The sequence below is a fragment of the Euprymna scolopes genome, chromosome 26 (genome assembly GCF_053919585.1).
Source record: "Euprymna scolopes isolate OS-2025 chromosome 26, ASM5391958v1, whole genome shotgun sequence".
In the NCBI taxonomy this organism is placed as follows: domain Eukaryota; kingdom Metazoa; phylum Mollusca; class Cephalopoda; order Sepiida; family Sepiolidae; genus Euprymna; species Euprymna scolopes.
Genome location: NC_136507.1, coordinates 98238742 through 98260714, shown reverse-complemented (window position 1 = coordinate 98260714; position 21973 = coordinate 98238742). Strand labels below are relative to the sequence as shown.

At 34.5% G+C, this 21973-nt stretch overlaps 1 long non-coding RNA gene across 1 annotated transcript in view; it reads right to left on the bottom strand.

Annotated features, from left to right (window-relative positions):
- Positions 1-21973, bottom strand: part of LOC145247877 (uncharacterized) — a 47013-nt gene that overhangs the window by 21548 nt on the left and 3492 nt on the right. Inside the window, exon 2 of the long non-coding RNA XR_013863294.1 lies at positions 10887-11052. This is a non-coding gene — a long non-coding RNA (uncharacterized LOC145247877). The remainder of the gene's footprint in view (positions 1-10886; positions 11053-21973) is intronic.

Here is a 21973-nt window from a genome sequence, read left to right as displayed (position 1 = left end):
TAGATGTCCTCATTAAAATCTGCTTCTGGATTGTTAACTTCTTGCCTGTATCTGTGAAGAATGTCTTCAGATATTACATCACGAAAAGCCATCCAGATCTCAAGAGGATTTCTTGGCTCACAGGCTGTTAAAATTATCACAAATAGGCTTCGCAAATTTGAAGGTGATTGAGTGGCACTTGCCTCTCCTACTGCTTGATGCAAGTGATGGTCATTTTCTAGAAGGCCTCGAGCAAGGCACGCTGCTCTGTATGTTTCAAACACCTGACCATTGTATGCTCGCAAATTTTGAAATGAAGTTGGACCAGCAACCTCATTGAGCAACAGGCGTAAGAAATAACACCCCCCTACTTTTGGACTAATCGTGTAGATTCTCCCAATGCATGGTGCCTTCCATACATCATCATTTTCAGTACCTTCAACTTGTACCCCACGCATTCTTCTCATCCATTTCTTTGTCGATTTGTTCCAAGTGTAAAACTCAGGGACTTCTACGTATTTGAGACCCCTTGCAAAGTCATCCTCATGGCAGAGTTGAAAAAATGCTGTCAAAGTTGTGGCAGGCGGTGGACCTTGGGCTCGTTCCAGAGCAGTATCAGCTGAGAACATGACATGCTGCCCATTTTCAAGATGAACAGAAAGTTGTACAATTGGGGGGAAATGTTCATGGATGGGATGTTCCAATATCCTCCAGGCCGCCTCTGAACTGCAGACATACCTTGCATTCTGGAACTGCTGGATCTTATCCACAATGTGACTTTGTACTTGGCCTTGTTGGTTAGCTGCTCCATCAGTTCTTTGTAGTTCAAACACTGCTTGATCACATCCTTTATTCACGTATTTGAGGACATATTTGATGCTTTGGATCGAGCTGCAAATTTCTACGTTAATGTGAGCGTTGAACTGCTGAAGGAGGACCTTGTTGTACGGAACAATCCGCTGGTTTGTTATTTCTTGATTAACACACCGACCATTTCTCTTCATCCTTATTGTACTAGTCTGGCCTCCATCTTCTGGTTTTCTTCGCCTGTACTTGGGGTAAGAGTCTTGGCCTTGCTCGGTACACTGAAGAAATTCTTTTGGGTATTTTTTGGAACATTTGTTGTCAATCGTACATGGACAATTTGGATTAAATGGTCCACAAGGTCCATGCACCATATGTGCCATCACTTTAGCATGAAGATCAGGATCTTCCTCTTTGTCAGGGATCTCTGCAGATATGCAGAGATCCATTTTTTCTGGTAGAAGTTTGTCCTCTGGGGCCTGCCAGGTGAGGGTGTGTGCATGTGGCAATCCTCTTTTTTGATATTCAATACTGTACAGGAAAGCCCTCAACCTGCCAAATCCTCCCTTTTTAATAAATTCAAGTAACTTTTTTAGCTTCTGCCTGAAAACCCTGGCAACAATATCTGGACGATCCTGAGGGTCTTGCCCTTGAAGACAATTTTCTGTAATTTCTGTCCACTTTGGATTTGTTGTGAACGTGATGAAGAGGTCGGCTCGGCCCATTCGCCGAACATATGCCATGGCATCACTTTGACGCTCAAACATGTATCGAGGGCCTCCTGTATAAGTTGCCGGAAGAACAACTCGTTGACCAAACTGTTCTGGATTCCCATCCTCCCTAAGAATTGAATCTCTCAAGTTGCTATAATTGTCAGCTCTCAGGGTCTGTTGCTCACGCCTCAGGAACTGTAAACGTTCTGTTTCAATCTTGCAGTACACATCCACCAGCCATTGTTGAAATAGCCTTCGGTACCAGAGAAAATAGTTTCCAGGCCGAGTCATTAAATGGTACGAATAAAATTGCTGTTGGGTAACTTTTCGCCCATTGGATGCCTTCATGTAGATGTTGTAAGATGGAGAACCATAGGGGTACATTAACGGGTACATTAAAGTATCGTAGAGGGGATGTAGTTCGGAGATCCATTTTAATGTATCATTTCTAAAACGCAAGACAATATCCCGGTTAGCTGTTGGTTCATTCTCCATTAATATTCCAATCTCATACGTTGTTGTTGGAGCATTGAATCGCCGTGGATGCTCTTCTTGCGGCCTTCGGTCTTCCCTTATGACAACTTTATGTTCTACCAAGTGTTCTTCTTCAATCCTCTCCTTTGTTGTTTTCAGCTGACAAATGAAGCTGTTGTTCTCATGTAAAAATTCAGTCAGACTTTGGAGAATGTCTCTATTGAGTCTACTGTCACGTCCCCGATTATGTAGTTCCTCTTCCAGACTATCCAAGAAGTAGACTTGAATAAACTTTGCTGTTTCATCTTCAGGTGGTAAAAGACTCCCAATCTGGTGGCAAACCTGGCCTCGAATTCTAAAAGAAGGATTCCACCCATGTACTGCCGCAATTTTGTGACCAAATGATGTCATTGCAAAACAATTGTTATAACTGCGTAGATTTTGCAGAAAATCTTTAGAGATGGGACCATTGCCGGAGAGCAAATCTTGAAGCAACTGAGGCAGTGGTGGAAAGCTATCAAGCACAACTTTGCCAGAAGAACAACAACAACCAGGGGTTTCTCCTTTAAATTTTACAGCTGAGCAATGTTGACATACTTTGTCCATATTTCCTATATCAGCTGTAGTGAGAGAGTCATTTTTGTTGTAGAGCAATCCTTTTCTATTGCAGTGTTCTATTTCATGGTGTCTCAAAGCAGTCATTCGTTGTCTAGCTGCCTCGTTTTCTGTCAATTGCTGCGGCAAAGTCATACTCTCTCTCCATGCAGCCTCTCGTTGTTGCCCTTGGTATAGGCGAAAGCTTCGTTGGGTTTCCGATTCATTCTGATGTCGTTGAGCCACTCTCAACTGACCTTGTGTACATCTACTTACCTCATATAATTCATTCGATCGTAATATTGCTTCTCTTTCCAGTGCATATCTTTGCCTTTCTTGAATTTCATCTTGTGATGAATTTAACCGCCTTACAGCATGTCTAGTTCTGTCAGCTTCACGTTGGGTTTCTCTTTCCAAATCTGACAGTCTTGCTCTCCTTTCTCTTTGACGTATCCTGTTAAGTTCTAGACGTCTTTCTCTATCGGAATTGTTTTCATTGGAGCGAATTGCAGCAATTCTTAGTCTATTAATTTCCAATCTTTCCATTCTTTCTTCCTCACTTTCGTTTCTACTTCGTTTGGGTGGCATAATTTCGGTTTTAAACGGAATTGTTTAACGATATTAATGATTGTAAATTAATTAAGCGTAAAGGAAATGTATACTAACTGAAATGGACGAACTATAAATAATATTTCTGAATAGTACAATTATAAACAATTATATTGTACCTATTTACTATGCCTCCCCACGGGACAGAGTTAGACACCAGGGTCGTTTTTTAACGTGGAGAAAAGGTACAAAAATAAAAATTGTCTCAGTCGTGAAGGATTTCTCCTCCAACGAAAGAGAACAAGAAAATGAAGTGCAGCATCTGAAGAACAGATGGTATTTATTTGCTCCCCCACTGAGCAAATTAGGCACAAGGCCGTTTTTAATGTGAGGTAAAAACCAGCTCCCCTAAAAGTAGGCAAAAAGGGGGCACTCTGGTTACCAAAAATAATAATTGTCCCAGTATAGAGGGTTTCCCCTCCATTGACTGGTACAAATTATCTTAAGTGCAGCATCTGAAGAACAGATACTACACTTTGATCTTGACCAAAAGGAATGAATAAAAGCGACCTACGTGTGACTCATTACTTCCGGGTGTAAACGTCACAGTCTAAAAGTAATAATTAAAACAAAAAAGTAAATGTAAAATAAATGTAATACCAACTTAGGTTAACTAAGTAAACAGTACAATTAAAACAGTTCTATACAAACAAATAATTACTAAGATCTAGGTAATTGTTAGTCTCATTGTTATGGTTTTAAAGAAAAAATGTGTAAAAAAAGTTCTGCTTTAGTGAGTACGTGTATTTCTTTTAAATTACATAACCTTTTTATTTTATTATTTATATCTCTTTTAAATTTATATATTTTGTTAGTAAACTGGAAGAAATTCAGTTGAATAAAACCTTGTTCGTGTTCTTTACGCTAAACTCATATTTTTATAAAAGGTTCATCCGGTTTAAAGAAAGCACTAAGTTTAAATAAGACTGGAAATAACTAATTCAATATATAAATAGAAAAATGAAATAAATATAAGCTTTAAGTCTTAAGATAGTAATAATCAAAATGTAATAAATTATTTGTAGTTCAAATCTATGATAAGACAGGCTTTCGAAATAGGCTCGACCAGAAAGATTAAATTGGAACGAAATTATAATCTCCGTGCCATTTTCAAAACAACCCCACAAAAGTAACGGTATCCTGCAGTTGGTTAAATGACAATGGTTGTAAGAAAAATGTAAAAGAAAATGCGCTTATCTGTTTATTTTGACCTGTTTTATTTAATTAAAAAAAAATTGGCTATAACTGGAAGAGAGCGTTATGTTTTGGGGGTTGTTTAAAAAATAGAATGGAAATAAAGTTAGTTCCGTTTTAATTGTGTTTAATTGCGCCAAGCGCTAACAAAATCGAAAAATCACTGTTTACATTCGAAATGTTAACTTTTATAGGTTTACAGGTTTGCTGACAAGGCTGGGGGTGTTTAATACAATTATTTTACTAAATTGAGTTTTTTTCATTTAAAAATGAAATTATTTCTTTTTTAATAAAGTTTTATTTTAAAATATTTGCTTTTGTTTATCTATATAAAATTACGATAGTTGAATTGTATTCTTTCAATAATATTGGCAAGTAAAATATAAAAGATTAAAACGGAACGAAATTGAAATTTCCATTACATTTTCAATACAATCCCAAAACATAAAGCTTTCCTCGCCAATGAATTGTTTTTGATAATATACGTAAAATGAAATAAATCGAATATAAAATTAAATGAAAATATATTAAATAATTAAATGTTAAATAGATTTTGTAAATAGTACAGTTGAAATGATTAGAATATTTCCAATATGTAATAAGGTCGAGGTAATTAGTTAAAGAGATTTAATATAATGTGATATGCAAATGAGCATAAGTCATTCGATATGGGGGTGGTTTGTAGACTAGTATATAAAGAAATTAGGCAAATATTCTTATGTCTCCTATAACAGAAACATCCTAAAATGGGTTCTAATGTTTCTCTACCAGGAGAGATCTACCCTCTTACCTCCTTTATATTTCGTTGATGATGGAGAGCTGTACACACAGACAGAAACACACGAACCCTATTACTTTATAAAAATATATATATATATATATATATATATATATATATATATATATCGTACTTTGGGGTAATTGCACCAGGTCTGGGGTAATTGCAGTAATTAGTTCAAAGTGCTCTTTTGACAATCGGAACCAGAAAAATTTTTTTGCTTATTTTCCGATACCAAAACGATTCTTTTAATTGTCTCTTTATTTGATTTTGTTTGAAACAAATTTAACACTGCTGGTAGTAATGATAAAATGATAAATATTTATTGATTTTAAACTACCAGTAAAACTAAAATCGATAGATACCCGCCTCCGGCGCCTCCCCTGCCTCACAAGTATGTTTTTACGTTTAAGAAAATATATGCACATTTAATGTTTTTACGGTGACCGGCAAAATATAGCAACTTTATGGTTACATATTGAAAGATTTGTAAAGAAACGAATCGGAATCGGTAATTGTATCAGAACCCAGAAAAATATTTGAATCGTCCCATCACTATATATATATATATATATATATATATATATATATTGCGGGGTACAAAATTTTATTATTTAAACTTGTTCGAAAACATTCTTTATTTTAGATTGTGAAATTAAAAAATAAAAATGAATGCGTCACTGCGTCAGCTGACCGGTTTCGAAGCTCGCTCAACAGATCTAAAATCGAGCTTAATTACGTTTTAAAAAGAAAAGGGGGGACAATGAATCGGAGATGAAAAAGTAGGAGGGAATATATGTATATAAAAAAGGGGGGGGGTGAATTAATTATTAAATAGAAACTAGATTAAGCCCTAAGAGATTCTCTTTTTGTTTGCAAAGAGAAGGTCTCAGAGTATTAATATATATAGTTTCTAGAATTTTAAGACTCTCTTTACCATCTCGCACTCTCTTTACCATCTCAAAATTCTCTCTCTCTCTCTCTCTCTCTCTCTCTCTCTCTCTCTCTCTCTCTCTCTCTCTCTCCCTTTATACACACTCACACACACACACACACACACACACACACACACACACACACACACACACACATAAACAGACAGCAAATAAGCAGCGGGTGAAATGCGTAAAGTGCGTTTACGGCAGTGCTCAATCCAAAAAAGGGGGCTTAATATATATATATATATATATATATATATATATATATATATATATATATGACTACTTCATTTAATCACATAAATTAATATACGAAAATGTATTTACTTCAACAGTGCTCAATACATAGGTAGAGCTAGGTAGTAAATTATAAAAATATATATGGCAATTAAGCTACACAGAATATTCCGCGTTTCATTCTCGTAAGAAATCCTCAGGCTTATATGCGAAATATTCTGTGTAGCATAATTGCCATATATATTTTTATAGCTTACTATATATATATATATATATATATATATATATATATATATATATATATATATATTAACAAATGATTAATAAACATGTTAAAAAAACATCTTGAAAAAGAGTTAAAAACATTTAATTTTATCTTGTTTTATCTTGTTGTTTTATCTTGTTGTTTTATCTTGTGCTTCCTTTTTAAAATTAAATATGTTTTTAGCTCTTTTTCAAGATGTTTTTTTAACATGTTTTATTAATCATTTGTTCATATTATAAGCTCTATTTCCTTTTCGGTTTTATTGAGCTTTTACATCTGGTTGAGATTATTTTACTTGTAAATATTAACTCTTTAATATTTATAATATATTTTAAGTTTACCATTTTGATTACCTTGGTAAACTTATTGCAATTATATATATATATATATATATATATATATATATATATATATATATATATATATATATATATATATATATATACATGCTTACACGCACTTAAAAATTTATTGTTGTTTCTTATAAAGTGGAAGATAAATGTATGTCTTTGTGTGGGGGGGGCAAAAACAGGTTTCATTATCTCAATTCTTATCTCGATAAAATAATTATTTTATTAATTTAAAAAAGAGAAAACAGTGGTCACGTGTTAAACCTTGACTTGGATGATGTAACATAATCTAAACATTTTAAACATTTTTTTCTTTCTGCGTAATTACAAATCTTAAAAAACAGATAAATAAAATAAAAATAAAAACTTTGACCAATTTTATGACCAGGCTGACTTGATCCTTTCAGATGGCATAATTTAAAGCTTACACAATTGTTTCGACTTTCACCTCTGATAAATAAATAAAAAATAAAATAAAAAATTTAAAAGAAAAAAGAAAAACAGTTTCTATCGTTCGTGAAGGAGTCTTTAAGTGATACGATGGATTTCAGTCAAGGTGAAGAAGACATCGTATCTATAAACGGTCGGAGTTGAACAAACAACGCATAAATTTGATTCTGAAATAAGTGACATTAATGATAATACCTGATTAGATTATCAAAATTTATTTTTAAATCAAATCGAATCCAGAGTTCAACATAACAAGAATAACTTTTGCTCCAACACAAGACAACATGTTAAAGCTATACCTCCTCCCCATTTTCTGTAAAAAAAATTCGCCACAAATACTCGTCTGGCTACAACAACAGCCAACAATTTCCCTCGCTTTCTATCTGTGCTTAAAACCAAACGTAAATTCCATGAGCAAAGTTTCTTTCCTAGAAGTATCCGTCTGTGGAACACAATACCATGGGGCTGCTTTGCAGCTGACTATGACATGGTCGTTTTCAAGTCTAATATAAACAAGTTCTTGCCGAGCCGTCTTCTTAAATAATCAAAAGCTAACCAATTTCCGCAATTACTGATCATAACGGTGTTGTCTCACCATCTACCTGATTACGCATTAACTCTTATACAAGAATAATAAGCGGTGACCGCCAAGTAAAAAGAAAAATTCAAATAAGTACATAGAAGATACTGTCAAGTCTGCTGTAAAGAAAGTAGGAAACTTCTTACATCTACCACTATACAATATCTCTATGAACCTATCTTGTATATATATATATATATATATATATATATATATATATATATATATATATATATATATATATATATATATATATATATTTATATATATATATTTATATATATTTATATATATTTCATAATGTTTTTAGGGATATAAAATTTAAATATTGCAATTAGGAAGGAAAGACTTTTATGATTCATGATTAAAAGTAAATTTGTATATATGTATTCCTTTAATCTTCTCTCCAAAAAAAGGGGAGGGGGGAACAGGAGAGGAAAAAAAGAGAAATGGGGAGCCAGCTGACCGGTTTCGACCCTCACTTCTCAAAGCTGTATCGAGGGAATTTTTAAAACAAAAAATGAAAAAGCAATTAACATTGCGTCTTATTCAATTTACGGGGAGAGAAAAAAAAAAGGAAGTGGGAAAACGATTAAAATAAAACAGCGTTATGGTCGAATACCCTAGAGATTAATCACGTTCAAACCCAGGAGGCATTCCCTTTGCTTGCAAAGTGAAGGTTTTCTAAGTCGAACGTGAATAGTCTCCAAGATCTTAAGGTGATATAGTGAATTAGCACGACTAAGAATAGAAAAAGAGTCCGTGCTAAAGTCCGTTGCACAAGACGGGTTTTTAAGTAAATGATCAGTAATTGAGGATCAGTATGTGTTAGTAACAACGTCCGTTGCCCGGTAGGTTCCATTCCTAATTTTACTGGGTACATGTTGTTGGATTCTTCCATCTAATCTTAATGTCATTCGACCCAAGTAGTTGGCACCGCAAGCACATTCAAAATTGTAAATAACGTTACTATTATGGTGGGGGAGGGGTAGAACGTCTTTTCGAGAAGATGGTAATAAAGTTCTCGTAGAGAACATAACACGTACATTGGCAGCAAAATAACATCCATGAACTGCTGAACTTATTTCTTTGACAAATTTCTCACTTACTGTACCCAACCAAGGCAAACGAAGATAAATTGGACATTTGGCTACTATATTCTCTTTAATTCGAGAGAATTCAGCCAATTTCTTTTGAATAACTGACCTAATCACATCTATACTTTATAGGATCCGTAATTGTTACTTTATCCAAAAACGGGTACCCACTAGATGTGATTAGGTCAGTTATTCAAAATAAATTATTATTATTACAGCCATCCGTACGTACGTTTAAAGTTAAAATGAATCTTTACAGCCATCCGTACGTACGTAAACTTGTTCAAACAACATAAAACAAGCTAATTTTTATTTACTGTACATAATTAACTATAATGATAAAACAATAACCGATAACAACATAGAATTAAACAATGGTTAATTTATTAACGAGAATTTAACAAGCTTTATGTGTTCAAACTAGTTTGGTAGATACACTAGAACCCCGAATTACGCCATTAAAAATTAGCAACAAAATGCAGTACAGTATATAATACACATGTATATAATCAAATAACATTATAAATAACACCGTAAGGTGGGGCAAATACGGTAAACCGGGGTCCGAAAACAACGTATTCCACATCGTAACCCGAAAAAAAAAACGTATCCTAGGTCACCGTATCCGGGTGTTCTACTGTACATATATCAGTGAGAATCCATTTTAAACGCATTATGGGTACTTGTACAGTGTAATCAAGACATTAAAAATGAAAATATCGAAAAAAAAAAAAAGGTTATTTTGTACGTATTCTTTATAGAACAAAGTTCTTCGAAAAAAAAAATTTCACTTAATTTCACCAAGTAGTTTTTATTTTACAGCAAAAAAAAACAAAAAAAAAAACAATTTGGTATGATACCGAGCAAAAGGCTCCATTTTTAGGAAGAAAAGCTAGTAATAAAGATGGGGAGGTAGTGTCGGCGCTTTAACTGGAGTTATCTCCCCATGGCGTGTTCAACAAATTTCATAATGGCTGACTTCAACGCGCTCTCATAAAAACGTGTTTTTCTGCTGTAAAAAAAAAACTACTCGATCAAATTAAATGAAATTTTTTTTCGGATATTTTCAGTCCATAACGAATACGTACAATATAACCTTTTTCGATATTTTCATTTTTTAATGCCTTGATTAAAGTGTACAAGTACCGCATTATGCATCAGTCTGTTGAAAAAAAGATCTAGCCACTGAAGCTGAACTGCGATACAGTGCAACAATCTGCTTGTTCCCCACTCTTTCATGGTTTGAGAAGTAAGATCGCCATTTGTCATTGGTGATAATGCACAGTTCTTCATAAAAAACGAATAGAGCACTCTCTGGCTGCTGATATTGTTTGTATAAATAGTAAAATTTCAATGGATAGATGCTTGAACTGTTGATAAAAATTTTCAATTTCTGTCTGAAACACTTGCATGTTTCGCCACACTGAAGAGATGTGATAAAACAAAGAGTCTGTTTATATATATATATATATATATATATATATATATATATATATTATGTTAATAATTATTTTTATACTTACGGACACGAGTGTTTCATGTTTTTACAATCATCAGTGCAGGAAGTGACAATTACTACTGATTGGGAAATTCGGACACAGCTACATAGTCACCTTTGACTTCATTTGCTAAAACGTTGCCTCCAGACCAGCATCAATTGTCACAAAATTAAGAGAAATTTAACATCTATAAATGCTAAATGCGGACACAACAGTAAACAGTAAAGAGTGTTCAAATGAGCAGAAGTTGTGAACATTGCATGACTTAAATACTCTTAAAAAATCTTATAATTATAACTATTTATTATTATTAATTCATACTTACAGGCTTTCACGTGTTTCATGTTTCATGCTTTCGCAATCATCAGTGCAGGAAGTGACAATTACTTCTGGTCGGCAGATTGGAATCCAGCTATAAAGTCACCTTTGACACCATGTTCCATCCACTTGGATTGTTAAACACTGTTGTGACAGCCTACCATATATGTTCGCTTGTAAAGACATAAATAGACTTTAATTCATAATTAATCGAATTTAATAAACGATAAGTTTACTTTTGTCAGCTTCATAACTCTCGTCTCACTTATTTTGTCCTTTAGTCCTCAAATTCCATAAGCAATGTTTCTGACAAAGGGGGAGAATTGCTGTTTCTGAGTTACTATTGGCTAGTTTTTTACCTTGAAGTATTTTTTTTTAGCTTTTTAATCAAATGGCTTCATGTCTTGTCTGAGGCGATTCCCATAAAAAGAATTCTCTACTTTCGCATAGATGTTGAGTTGGCTGCATCAGTAGACTGAAATGTAACTTGAGTCTGGATTCAAGTCAGCAAAATAACCATCTTCCATGCTGAAGACGATAAAATGCTCATTTAAGTAGATAAGAATTAAAACTATTAATCATAATGCTATATATATATATATATATATATATATATATATATATATATATATATATATATATATATATATATAACTACTTAATTTACTGACATAAAATTAATATACGAAAGTATAAATTTATGCGTAAACTTTAAGTATTTACTTCAAAAGTGCTCAATACGTAGGTAGAGCTAGTTAGTAAGTTATAAAATATATATGGCGATTAAGCTACACTGAATATTCCGCATTTCATCCACTCTAGGACGCCTAGAGTGGATGAAACGCGGAATATTCAGTGTAGCTTAATCGCCATATATATTTTATAACTTACTATATATATATATATATATATATATATATATATATATATATATATATATATATATATATATATATATATATATATATATATATATATATATATAAGAGAAAGAAAATTAAATTACAATTTCGTAAATTGTTTTTTGGAGTATTCAGTTGAACAATAAATTTGATTGTAAAGTTCTACTTACAGTTTTAATTTTTTTTCTCTTATAATAAGCTCTACTCTCTATTGTGTATTGAGCTTTTTTATTCGGTTGGGATTAAAATACCTAATATAAATACTATTAGATTGAAGTTTACCATTGCTTATATCAGGTAAACATTGCATCTTTTTTATTTCATTATTTCCATTTTATATATATATATATATATATATATATATATATATATATATATATATATATATATATATATATATATATATTCATGAATAACAGAGTGCTTAATGGTGTATAAAATACTGGACCAGGTTATCAATTTAATTGAAAATGCAATTAGAACATGGAGACTTGAACTGACAACTGAAGGGACAAGACATAACTAGGATAAAATTACTAAACAAAAAAACTGAATCCATAATAACAACCGCACAAGATAACATGATTAGAATCAACTATATTAATCCAAGTTCAATAAAACACAAGAAAACAGCAAATGCAGACTCTGTGAACAAAGAGGCAAAATGATAACCCACATAATAAATACATGCAGCAAACTAGCCTAAAAGGAATACAAAAACAGACACGATCAAGTGGGGAAGGCAACACATTGGGAATTATGCAAGACGCAGTCATCTTGAACATCCAGACAAATGGAACAAGCACAAACAAGCAGCAAAACTTGAAAATGGAAATAACAAAATCCTATGGGTCATGGACGTACAAATAGATAAACCCATCCAAGCAAGAAAATCGGATGTCATAATAATTAACAAGAAGGAAAAGTCCTGCCAGATCATAGACTTTGCAGTTCCAGCAGACCACAGGGTGAATGTCAAGGAGATAAAGAAGCGATGCAAATACAAAGAACTGGCCAGAGAGCTCAAACAGATATGAAAGGTAAAGAAAGTCAAGATAACACCAATAATATTAGGAGCACTAGTATAACAGGATCAGCCGGTCACTGAGGTGTGACTGGCTTCACATGTTATACTGAATGTCTTAGAGTGGTCTCATGAAGATATGAAGATGGCCGTCATTAGGGTCTATAAGAAGAAAAGCATACCTGAGATGTTGGATGTGGGTGTGGCTCCTTCTCTTAAGATGATTTCTTCACCCCGGTGGTGTTCTGACTGGAATTTTCTTTCTTCATCCTCCAAACCGCTTCGTTGTTTCAATGAAGGCATTTATGGTAGACACAAAAAAATGACACGCGACACAATTGTAATATATATGAAACATAACTATTTTATTTTACATCATGGATACAATATATATTACAAAAACGTTTACAATTTACATATCTTCAAAATTAAACTAACTAGCCTAACTAGTGTTGAGGGAGGGGGTTGCTCACCCCTCGTTTACGGAGAGACAGAATTATGCGTGCTCACCTTATGATGGTCCGTGCAGAAAAAAAAGAGCTAGAAAGGGAATTATGGGAATGTATTTCTTTGTGTCTCTACGCCCATGGCCAAATTACCACTCGGCCATGCTGTAGAGTGTGTTAGAACCTGTGGCACTAAGAAATAGTGCCACACTAGGAACAATCCTGAAAAAAACTTTGAAAAAAAAAATGGAAAAGATTGAAATCAGGGAAATAGCTGAGAAGATACAGACAATAATGAAAAATGCTGAAATATTAATGAAAACTCTTGAATGCAGAGACTGATATACAAGAGCTATAAACGTTAACCGGTCATATTGAAACTGCAACAGAAGTAAAAATAAAAAGAAATTTAAAAAAAATTAAAAAAAATTAAAAAAATTAAAAAAAATTTAAAAAAAATTTAAAAAAAAAAAAAAAAAATTAAAAGAAATAAAAAAAAAAAAAATAAATAAAAAAAAAAATAGAGCACCACAAGAAATCAAGAAAACTGAAACTACACTTGGGGAGGCTTAGTGCTACTGAAATTCCAGTGAAGGCCAAATATTGTTACCAGTGAGAAATTAATGGTAAACGACTATTGTGATAATGCAAATTCATTTGAGGTTGTCAGAAAAGGTGGAAATTACTGGAAATCTGTGGAGACTTGTTGTCACCTAGATTCCAGAGAACACCACAGGTTATTAAGAGAGAAATCTTTTGATGATGGCTTGTGTGAAAATTCCTCGTGAGTACAATAATAATAATAATAATAATAATAATAATAATAATAATAATAATAATAATAATAATAACAATAATAATAATAATAATAATAATAATAATAATAATAATAATAATAATTCTATGGACTCTGATTAAAAATTGAGTTCCTGAAAAATTAACGACCAAAAAATATCTGTGTGTGTGTGTGTGTGTGTGTGTGTGTGTGTGTGTGTGTGTGTGTGTGTGTGTGTGTGTGTGTGTGTGTGTGTGTTCTTAATTGTCGATAAATTAAATTACTTGGAAACTCTGTCCTAAATAAATTGTCAAGTGTTTAAATCGATTAAATCGATTATTCGATGTAGTTTAGTGACTGAATTGTCGTAAAGTCTAAACCTTTATGGTGTCATTTATTTAACGAACGAAATCTGAAAAGCTAGTCATCGTGTTTACGTTGTTTTGTGGTTTTGAAATAATTTTTTTTATGGTTGTTTTGTTTTAGTGTTTGTACAAAATTATCCCTATAATAAAAACAACAACAAAAAAAAAAACAAAAGTAAAGAGAAAATTGTATTCTGTACATACCTATGATAGAAGAAGATATTGTACAATAAAAAATAAAAATCAATCAAGTAGTTTTACCCATGACGTAAAGAAGAATACCCGTCCCAGGATAGGTAATAGTAATTATCTATAATTTTATCTCTTTTTCCATAAAATACGAGGTGCCTAAATAAGTTTCCATACATTTTTTTTGTACAGGCATTTAAAATTGTCGAAGACTCTTAAAAATTCAGTATGTTATTTCTATACATCTTATAAGGTGACTGCCCAATGTTTTTATGATTTCAGGTTCAAATGAACAGCTACAGCAGGAATTGAAATACACCCTACTAAAGCCTGATTGTCACAGCTGGTGAATTTTAAAAAAGGCAATCTGGACGTGAGAATAATGGCACAGAAACATATAGAATGCTTAAAACTGCTTTTGAACCATCCTGCATGAATCGAGCATCAGTTTTTTGAGTGGCATAAGAGATTCAAGGAAGACTGTGAAGGATAATGAGAGGTGTGGGAGGAGTAAGGAAGTCAAAACAAATTGCTTGGCCAAATAAAGAATTTCATAAATAAGGACCGTTGTGTGTGTAGCAGACGAAATTGCAACAAACACAAGTAGGAGCGAATTTTCACGGCTGGAGATTTTGAATGCATTTCCTTCCTAGCTTGTCCAATCAGAAGCCATCTCTCAGTCATGTGATTGAGTTTATAGTAGGTTAAACCAGCAGCACACTCTCTCTCTCTCTTTTCCTCCCAGATCGTAGACTGATGACAACTCCACATGGAACAGATCTGCCACTCTCGATTTCTCTCTTGGGACTCAACAAAACGCACCTGACTTTCAGGCCTGGGATCGTCTAAGACGTAAATACAAACAAGCCAACATGGCTACCTCCAAACACAGACTTTCAATGCGGTACACACGCAAACTCTCTTTCTCTTCCTACAGTACTGTCCCTAATCTTTTAGGACGCACGCTTCTTCTACTAATTTAAAGGAGACAAATAATCCATCATGGCTACAGACCATAACTTCAACACGCACAAACTTTCTTTTTCATTCAACAGATCTGTCTAATCTTTAATCTACGTCTCCACATAAGGAACACTTTCCATAACCTTCCTGGCTCTTACTAACGAAGATAATCAATAAAGCAGTTATAGAATGTTAGAATGAAATTTCATGTCCTTTTATTCTACATGACTCCCGACGTGATGGCGAACATGCAACATTCATCAATATCTTATTTTACAGGCGTTTTGGGTATCCAAGAAATAATAAAAAAAATAACCAAAACCTTAATATGCTAATCTGTTCTGCAATTGTAATCACTAATGTGTGTTTCAGAAATTATGCAAGTATTCCTATTTCCAATTATTCCTATATTTTCCCCAATTATCTGACTCTCCAAAAAAAACTTTCAAAGAGAAAGTAGCTTCGATTTTTACTCCCTTCTAAATATCAACTTTAACTACTACCCAAAACACTTGGTCTTTTCTTAAGAGAAGCAAATTTTGCTTAAATCACCTAAATTTTTCAGATTAATGGAATATTATTCGGCCATTCTGATTCTTAATATCATCTGCAAACGTTTTATCGAACAGACCACTCCAGGCATTTCAAAATTACTACATTTGCTTTCACATATATTTACGTTTTTGATGTTTGAAAAATGTCACATTTTCTTTTTTCACCGGTGTTTTTAATTGTCTTCAGGTCTATTTATGCCATTTTTTTCCAAGTTTAAAACAGGATTTTATTGCATATCGTTCTTCCAAAGTGTCCTCACGTCCAGATTGCATTTTTTTAAATTCACCAGCTGTGATAATCAGGTTTTAGTAGGATGTATTCCAATTTCTGCTGTAGCTCTTCATTTGAACATGAAACCATAAAAATTGGTCAATGTCAACCATCTCATAAGATGTGTAGCAATAACATACTGAAGTTTCAAGAGTCTTCAACAATTTTAAATGCCTGTACAAAAAAAAAAAAATCTGAAAATTTATTTAAGGCACCTTGTAAAATCTATAGATTACTTCCAGCAATTGTATTTTTACATTTGTGAAAATATATGCACATATTTTTTTTTACTCATTTTCACTCTAATTAAAGCATATTACCTCTTGAATGCAAGGGTATACTATTTGGGATTGTGTCAACTGGGACAGAGGCATAAAAGCAGCCGCATTCATTCCATGCACTATTTTCAATCCTCTCATAATATTCTTCATTATTCAATTGACAATCATCACATTAACCTTTCTCCTCAAGTGACATTTGACTTAGATAAATGCTGCTGAGGTATAAAAGCAGCAGCATTCATCCTAAGCAAAATGAACTGGCTCCCCCCCCCCCAAGGAGGAAGTTTCATGGGAATATGAAGTTCATAAATGATTTCCAATCGCATGTATAACCCAATCAGGAGAGATGACGACACTAGGTATTTTCAGTTTCAACGCTATCAACATCTTCCTCTATATGGCACATGATATTCCCAAATTGTACGCCATCTAATACTGACCAGGTTTAATGTTACTTTTTTTTTTACTATTTTTCATCCCTAAGAAAGCATATTGCCACTTGGACGTAAGAGGCTACTATTTGGGATTATGTCTAACTGGGGGTTTAGGGAGTTGAGCTTCGAGCTGTCTATTCACATTACATTTAAACTTCAGCAGACTAGTACAGTCAGAGAAACAGGAAACAAGGAGGGAATTCCAAAGTCCAGCAGTCTAAGGGAGGAAATTATTAGAGTAGAAAGCCTAAGGGAGGAAATTATTAGAGTAGAAAGCTAGGTATCTAGGGACCTCAACTGTGAAAGGACGGATCGGGAGGGATTTATGTCAGGGGTGGGGTACAAGTGCTATAAGTTCGTCAGAACACATTCCATTAAAATACTAGGAGTAAAGGGTGGAATCTTGTTGCTTGTCATGTTAGGAGTAAGTCCATCGAAGGGGTCACAACTGCTGTGAGTTCATCAGAGTGCATTTCCTTAAAGTATTTGTAAAACAGGCACAGAAATGCAATATTTAAATGACGGAAGAGGGGCTGGAGTTTGGCCGATATTTGATCGGAGACTCTTTTTTGGACCCTGTCTAAGAATGAAAGACTAGTGGCCGATGCGAAAATTAAAAAAAATAATAAACAGCAACTCTAGAGCTTAATATTTAGAGATTTTAAACCAGAATCAGTAATTGTATCGGAATTGGGAACAATAATGAAATCGTTCCATTACTAGTATATATCTATACAAGGATGGAATACTGCTGCCATATCTGGGCAGGAGCTGCTAAAAACAGCCTATCCTGCCTTGACAGAGTACAAAATAGACTTCGTGGCTTAGTGGGGGATGCCCTTTTCTCTACCTTGCAACCTCTCTCCCACAGAAGAGACGTTGCAAGCCTTTCCTTGTTTTATCGTTATTGCCATGGCAGGTGCTCGTCTGAACTCCAATCTCTGGTCCCCTTTCGCCAATCTTTCATGAAAAACACCTGTCTAGCCGAATCCACTATGAAAAATTTCCCCCACTCTTTATCTGTGCCTAAATCAAAACGTGGATTCCATGAACAAAGCTTCTTTCTTAGAACTGCACGCCCGCGGAACTGTGTTCCGTCTGCCTGATTCCCACCTGACTACAACTTGGATGTGTTCAAGTCCAACGTTAACAAATTCCTAATGAACTGCCCCCTTAAATAAACACTTCATCAAATCTCCACACTAACGTAATGTACTTGCAATAATCCTTATCCCTGAGTGGCTTCCGGGCCTTGATAAGTGGTGACCATTGTGTAAAAAAAAAAAAAAAAAAAAAAATACATACAGTATCAACACAGGTCAAGGAGCATGTATAAAGTAGGTGGATATATAACATTGCCCCAATTGTTTTTTTGTTTTTTTTGTAGCCATTCAATCGTAAAATATGAGACGAATAAATAAATGAATAGATGAATGTATTAAAAAATACCTGCATGCATGAATAGTCACATATGTTGCTAAAACTACTTGTTAATTTGCACATAAATGATTCATCCACTTTAAGGTCTGAGAAAATCAGAGATGAAACCAATAACATCATATGACTCAACCTTTGTTTAGTTTGTTGATGATAATCAAATGGAAATTATATCCACACACATGTGCTTGCGCGCACACACACACACACACACACACACACACACACACACACACACACACACGCACACACACACACGCACACACACACTGGACTGCCGCCTATACACTGAATCAGGCATTAACGTCTCAATCTTCAACAACTAAAGACTTAGACGAATACCATCATGGCTAAGAAGAAGAAAAAAAAATTCCTGATGAAGACTCTTTTACGAGTCAAAAATTTTAAATAAATAAACATGTTTATTTAAAAAAAAAATATATATATATATTGAGGACATTGTGGAGGCTGCTGCAAAGAAAATGGGTTCCCTCTATCGTGCTAGAAAACTACTTACACCTGAGAGAATCCTGTACCTCTACAAAACACCATTCGCCCATGCATAGAATATTGTTGTCACATCACTCTTGGACAAGGTCCAAAAAAAGAGTCTTCAATCTCAAGTCCCACTTTGTCAACTAAGTTTTTATTTCGTTGTGGAAAGATGCGCCGAATCTATCTGGCAAGTTTCATTTGAAATAGAGCATAAATAGATCTGAAAATGCTGGTTTCTTACCCCCCCCCCGTCCCACGACACGTTACTACTTATAAAAGAACATGCTTGTCTAAGTAGCGAACTATGTCACGTGATGACCGTTTTCTTTTCAAAAATAAAAACGCTGCATTTTTATTTCAAGCCAAATCAATTCCTATTTGCAGCCGCGAAGGACGTCTTTCTATAGCAGTTAAGTTATGAATTTTGTAATTTCTTTTCTAGATGCAAGTGCTAATGTTATATCTATTTCAGTTTTTAATCTTTATTTTTATTTCATTGTTTTATTAATTGTGTAAATGGTTTTCTCGTGGAAAGATGCACCGAATCTATGTGGAAAGTTCCTTTCGAATATATATTTTTGTTTTATTTTATTTTTATTTATTTTATTTAGCTTTTTCTTGTCTATAAATGTTTATATTTTCCAAGTTGATAGCATAACAGATTTTGCAATTGTTTTCATTTTCAATTGGTGAGAGGGGAATCTTTCACCTAACCCCCTCTTAAACACGCCAGTTGGACTCTTATTAGGTACAATACTTAATTTTTTTTTTTTATGGAGAGTAGAAAACGCATTGTGGATGCGTTATCGGCAGCTCCCGTTACTCTCGCTTCTCTTTATTTGTCCCTCAGTTCTTATTTTTAGTGAGTGAATTTTCTGACAAAGGGAGAAGAAAAAGCTGTTTTCTAGGTTGGCAGTATTTTTGCATGAACAGCCGCCAGGGATGTTGGAAATTTTTTATTTCTATGTCTATCCTTGTAGCCATGTCACTAGTAAGGATGCTGGAGGTAAACGTTTTATCTGGGCTGACGTTATCCGCCTGATAGTAAGGGATCCGAACCTTGGATTAACCACTAAGGAGGCTGTCCTATCAGCAGGTGCAAAGTACTGGGGCTGCTGTATTGCCATTTGGTGAATGGATTCTGGACCATGCAGTAGCTTCTGGTGGGGCCTCTTGATGCCATATTAATGGGTAATTGTTACGGCTTTACCTTTTTATGTGCTACAAAAAAAAAATTCTTCATTTCTATTTTTCTCTTACTTTCCCTCTCTCCCCTGCTTCAGGCATGTCTGTCGACCTAGTCCACAAATCCCAAAACACCATCATGAAAAGTCTCAATAAAAAACACACGATTAAACCCGGATCTCCAACTTCTAAAACGTAGACCCCCACTACCAGGCCTCCTTCTCTAATATCAGGGGTCTACATTCTAACCTTCCAGAGGTTGAAACCCAATTACAGGAGACTAAACCAGACATATTATTTCTAAGTGAAACTGGCATTGGACAGACCATTTCCCTAGATGAGTTCGTAATTAAAGGATACTCTAATTTAACTTCCAAATATGACCCCCAAGATCGCCATGGGCATGGAATATGTGCCTATATAAAAGATGGCTTTCCATGTGGTAGGGACATCTCCAGAGAAGATCCTAACTTACCCTATATGTGCTTCCGGGTTGCACTAGCTTAAACTACTGCATTTATATTTGCTCTCTATCACCCCCACAACAGCGGAGTTACTATCTTTAAAAGCATAGCTGAGAAAATTGACTACGCCCTATCTGCTTATCCTTCAGCTAATATTCATGTCTGTGGAGACTTCAATGTTCACAATGTGGAATAGTTAACTCTCTCAAACAAGACCGATGATGAGGCGAGGTTCTGTAATGATTTTTCCATAGATTATGACCTCACTCAGATTGTTCACGAATCCCCCCCCCCCCGTGTTCCCGATTCTGACGGCCAGTATGCAATTCTCCTAGATCTCTTTCTCACAACTTACCCTGAACTGTATTCAGCTTCTGTTCTGTCTCCACTTGGATCTTCGGACCACTCAGTTGTATCAATTAAGATAAAAATGAAATGTAATAAGTCTCCAGATGTACCTATCCATCGTACAGTATATCGATACTCTATGGCTGACTGGGATAGCTTCCGCACATTTATATTAGATCTACCTCTGCGTTCCATGTTTAAAAAGGATGTGTCCTCTATAGTATCAGACCTGACCGAATGGTTAATTGTAGGTATAGACCATTTCATACCCTCGAAAAAGTTCCAACAAAAACCTAACAGCCAGCTGTGGTTCTCTCCGGAATGTGCTGCTGCTATTGCGCACAGAAATCACTTTTTCCACTGCTTCCAACGTAATAGATGTATGGAAACTAAAGCCTCTTTCAGGACTGCCAGCAACCATTGTAAGAAAGTAATAAAGAATGCAAGAGAGTTGTATGCTCAGTCCATCAAGTACAAAGTAGCTGAGCAGCGGCTTGGTTCCCACCAGTTTTGGCAAATAGCAAACAGAATCCTGAACAGAAGCGTGTGTTCTATCTCAACTGTCATCAATGGACCTGAGTTAATCTCGTCAGCATCAGACAAAGCTAAACTCTTTGCCAAGAACTTTGCAGCCAATTCTACCCTTTGCGACCAAGGCCGCCAACCCCCAATATTTCCTCCTGTATCAGAAAACACACTATGTGATATACAAATATCTGTACATGATGTTGACAAGCTAATCAAAAACCTTGATTCCAGTAAAGCAACCGGCCCTGACAGTATTCCAATTATAGTACTCAAAAAACGTCAACCAGAACTAGCACCCATACTTACAAAACTGTTTAAACATTGTCTAAAGGAGAATTGCTTCCCATCACCCTGGAAAATCTCATCAATATGCCCTGTATTTAAGAATTCAGGTGATCGTTCATCCCCCTCTCAGTACAGGCCAATAAGTGTC